A 4,201-nucleotide genomic window follows, 5' to 3' on the forward strand; every position below is an offset into this window, starting at 1 on the left:
AAAACTATATAAGGGGGGGGGGGGTTGCAGACGGTGAAAATGAGGGATACAATGGCTACAATGTTATTTAAACAATCTTAGCAATTCCCTTAAATCACCATCCCCCCTTAACTCCTGCTAGGTTGCCTTGTTGAGGAGTCAGAAACTCTGCTCACATGTGGTCCAGCGAAGAGAGAGAGAGAGAGAGAGAGAGAGAGAGAGAGAGAGAGCTCACCTATGGTCCCAGGAAGTCAAGAGAGCGAGATAGCTTCAGCATCTATCTTTATACCTGGTGAGCCCCTCCCATTCTGCCTTGCAAGGCTGTGTGCAAAATTCCCCACCCAAAAGGGTCCAATACACAAGAGAAAGCTGTGATAGGCTAACTCAAAGTGGTTGGATTGAGTTAATGTGATTTTCGGAGCTCCCTGTGCTGAAACAAAAGGGAGATATGACTGCTCTATTGTCCAGTACTGGGGTGATTTAAAATCCATTCAAATGTTAACGCTTCCCATTCAAGATACAAAAGTCTCTTCTGCAGTTTAGATGTCCTCCACTCGATATACAAACAAATGCTAATAGCATTCAGTTGCTTTGTAAACAAAGCATTGTCCTTTGTCTTCATCGAACCTTACTTCCAGACACAGAAAGCTGCATTCCAAGCCTCTTTTGTCATTCGGCCATGTGGTGCGACTGCCATTTTTATCCCTGGAAATTTAAAAGCACATTGCCCAGGGATACTGTAATCAAAAAAATGAATCTTCAGAACTGTAAATTATTGCGAATTCTTACACATGGCTCATAGTACTGGAACTGGTGCTCTACAGTGCAGTTGATTGGAACAGTAAAGCACCTCGATAGAAACATAGAAACATAGAAATATAGAAGATAGGAGCAGGAGTAGGCCATTCAGCCCCTCGAGCCTGCTCCGCCATTCAATGCGATCATGGCTGATCATCCAAATTCAGTACCCGGTCCCTGCTTTCTCCCCATACCCCTTGATCCCTTTAGCCTTAAGAAATATATCCAACTCCTTCTTGAATATATTTAATGAACTGGCCTCCACTGCCCCCTGTGGTAGAGAGTTCCACAGGTTCACCACTCTCTGGGTGAAGAAATTCCTCCTCATTTCTGTCCTAAATGGCCTACCCTTTATCCTTAGACTGTGTCCCCTGGTTCTGGACTCCCTGACCATCGGGAACATCCTTCCTGCATCTAGTCTGTCCAGTCCTGTCAGAATTTTATAGGTTTCAATGAGATCACCTCTCATTCTTCTAAACTCCAGTGAGTACAAGTCCAATCGACCCAATCTCTCCTCATACGTCATTCCTGCCATCCCAGGTATCAGCCTGGTGAATCTTCACTGAACTCCTTCCATGGCAAGAATATCCTTCCTTAGATAAGGTGACCAAAACTGCACACAATACTCAAGATGTGGTCTCACCAAGGCCCTGTACAACTGCAGCAAGACATCCTTGTTCCTATACTCAAACCCTCTCACTACGAAGGCCAACATACCATTTGCCTTCTTAACCGCCTGCTGCACCTGCATGCTTACCTTCAGCGACTGGTGCACAAGGACACCCAGGTCTTGTTGCACTTCCCCTTCTCCCAATCTATTGTCATTTAGATAATAATCTGCCTTCCTGTTTTTGCCACCAAAGTGGATAACCTAACATTTATCCACGTTATATTGCATCTGCCATGTTTCTGCCCAATCACCCAACATGTCCAAATCATCCTGGAGTTTCTCGACATCCTCCTAACAACACACACGCCCACCCAGCTTTGTGTCGTCTGCAAATTTGGAGATATTACATCTAGTTCCCTTGTCCAGATCTTTTGTATATATTGTGAATAGCTGGGGTCCAAGGACCGATCCCTGCGGTACCCCACTAGTCACTGCCTGCCATTCAGAAAAAGAGCCGTTTATTCCAACTCTTTGCTTTCTGTCTGCCAACCAGTTCTCTATACAAGTCAATACCTTGCCCCCAATCCCATGTGCCTTAACTTTACACGCTAATCTCTTATGCGGGACCTTATCGAAGACCTTCTGAAAGTCCAGATACACCACATCCACTGGTTCTCCCTTATCTATTTTACCAGTTACATCCTCAAAAAATTCCAGTAGATTAGTCAAGCACGATTTACCTTTTGTGAATCCATGTTGATTTTGTCCGATGCTGTCATTGCTTTCCAAGTGAAATTTAAATTCAAGAGCTACCAGGAGTGGGGTGCGAACCCACGCGGATATAAACCCATTGAATCTTAAGTCCAATGCCTTAACCACTCGGCCATCCTGGTACTGATAGACTTGGTGCCTGACAATGTAAATTTAGTGGGACCTCCATTATTGCTATGAGAGAGGGGTCCTCTCTTGTGGACAATGGAAATTGGTGGATAATAGAGTCCCCAAATTTAGGACTTGCACATATAGATAGCACAGTAATACCCAAGGCAAGAAAATGAAGACAAGTACAGCACTGGGATCGGCCATATGGACTGCAGTAGCCTTACTTGGTTTTGATCATTCCTATATTCCCAATGCAAACAACAAACTGAATTTAATCTTTGTTGGTTTGCAAAGTTGACTTATTGCAGACAGAAGGAGATTAGTATTAATGGGCTATGCAAGGAGTAGCAGTTTCGCACAACATTTTGTCTAATGAAAATTGTGGTGGATAATTGGGAAGCATATCATTGGAGCGCACTATCACATTGGAGGTTCCACTATTACGCATAGGTAACATTAATCTAATCTAAGGAGAGATAGCATGGTTGTAATTTGACAAGAGCCACACTCCGTGTTTCATTTGTAGGGTATTGAAATAAGAACCTAATATTAGTGGTTTCCTATACCTAGGAGGAATATTCCAAGCATGCAAAAATGTCACTGGGGCCAGAACCACCTGTCATGAGCACCAACACAGCCTATAGGGACCTCTGGTAGCAGTTGCTGCTGGAGCTCTGATAATACAATCTACAGCAAATTAGTCGGACATTTGTCACAGGGGATATAATCTGATGTTTACACTGGGGCCTTGGTTTATCTTTGCCTCTATTCATCAACCTTTAGATTAGAATTTCAAATGTAATTGGCTGCAGTGAAATCACACAATTAAAAATGTTTTTTATCATCGGGGAGCTCCCCTTCAAGGAGGCACTTAGGCGTTTCTTTAATACATTCCGTTTTATGTGCTCATGTGTTGTGACCCTCTGTGGGATAGGGGTGCTATGACTCATAGGAGTAGCAAAGCAATACATTGCTGTCAACAAATCAGGAAAGCATTAGGAGTGAGATTTATGATGAAGAGGCAGTCCCATTTAAACAAGAAAGGCTATTCAATTTTTAAAGCGAGATTCACTAAAACTAATGACATTTTTAAACAAAAATGAATGAATCTCACTTCAACTGAGTGAGACAAGACTGGTTCAGCTTCATAATTTGACACAGTCACAGCCTTCATTTTAGTTGAGGTGGCTGTTGTTATATAACGTTGGGACCACAAGCCATATGCTGTATTTTGATCCTTCCCTTTCCCATTAGCAGGCACATTGGAATTTCATGTTGTGCCCTTGTAAGGGGATGAAGACAGGTAGCTGTCCTTTAACGTTATGCAAAAAGCAGCATTGGCATCATTTCTGTGGCTGTTCTATTCTTGGTGTGGTGCAGTTAATCTGCAATACTGACAGTATTCAACTTTCCTATATTATCAGTACACTTTCTGTACATGCATTTTGTTCAAGTTTTAATTTGTGATGATATTTCGATATGTTTCCCTGCATCCCCATAAGAATGGAAATGCAACTGAAACAAATTTGTAAATAAATACATTGCTGTGATCTTTTACTAAATGGTAAATACATTACTTCCTACCTATTTATGACTGATGTACTTCATTATTTACAGGACCTAAGACCATACTGGGCAGCATGCTTTGAAAATTGCTGGTCTTGTAATACATGATTACTCCTGTGGAGGATGCACCTAGTTTGCTTGTTTTATTTCACACACTGTGCATTGTCTTGGTTTTTAGATAAACTGCAACCTGTTAATGGAACACCAGAAACAGCTTCTCTCTTTATCCCCTCTCATTTCCCTATAGATGACCAATTTTTCTTGTTTCCTCCATGAAACCCACTTTTCACTTTCCCCGTGCAATGGAAACACATACCATTTGTGATCTGGACAGCCCTAATACTGATGCAAACAGTGCATATAAAA

General features: G+C 42.1%; 1 non-coding gene across 1 annotated transcript; it reads right to left on the reverse strand.

The window, feature by feature from the left end:
* Positions 1-2,197: 2,197 nt before the first annotated feature.
* On the reverse strand, positions 2,198-2,280 carry trnal-uaa (transfer RNA leucine (anticodon UAA)). Its single transcript has one exon. It is a non-coding gene; the product is annotated as a tRNA-Leu (tRNA).
* Positions 2,281-4,201: the final 1,921 nt, after the last annotated feature.

The sequence above is a fragment of the Somniosus microcephalus genome, chromosome 1, assembly GCF_052327205.1.
Source record: "Somniosus microcephalus isolate GS21.2 chromosome 1, FLI_Smic_1.0, whole genome shotgun sequence".
NCBI classification, from domain to species: domain Eukaryota; kingdom Metazoa; phylum Chordata; class Chondrichthyes; order Squaliformes; family Somniosidae; genus Somniosus; species Somniosus microcephalus.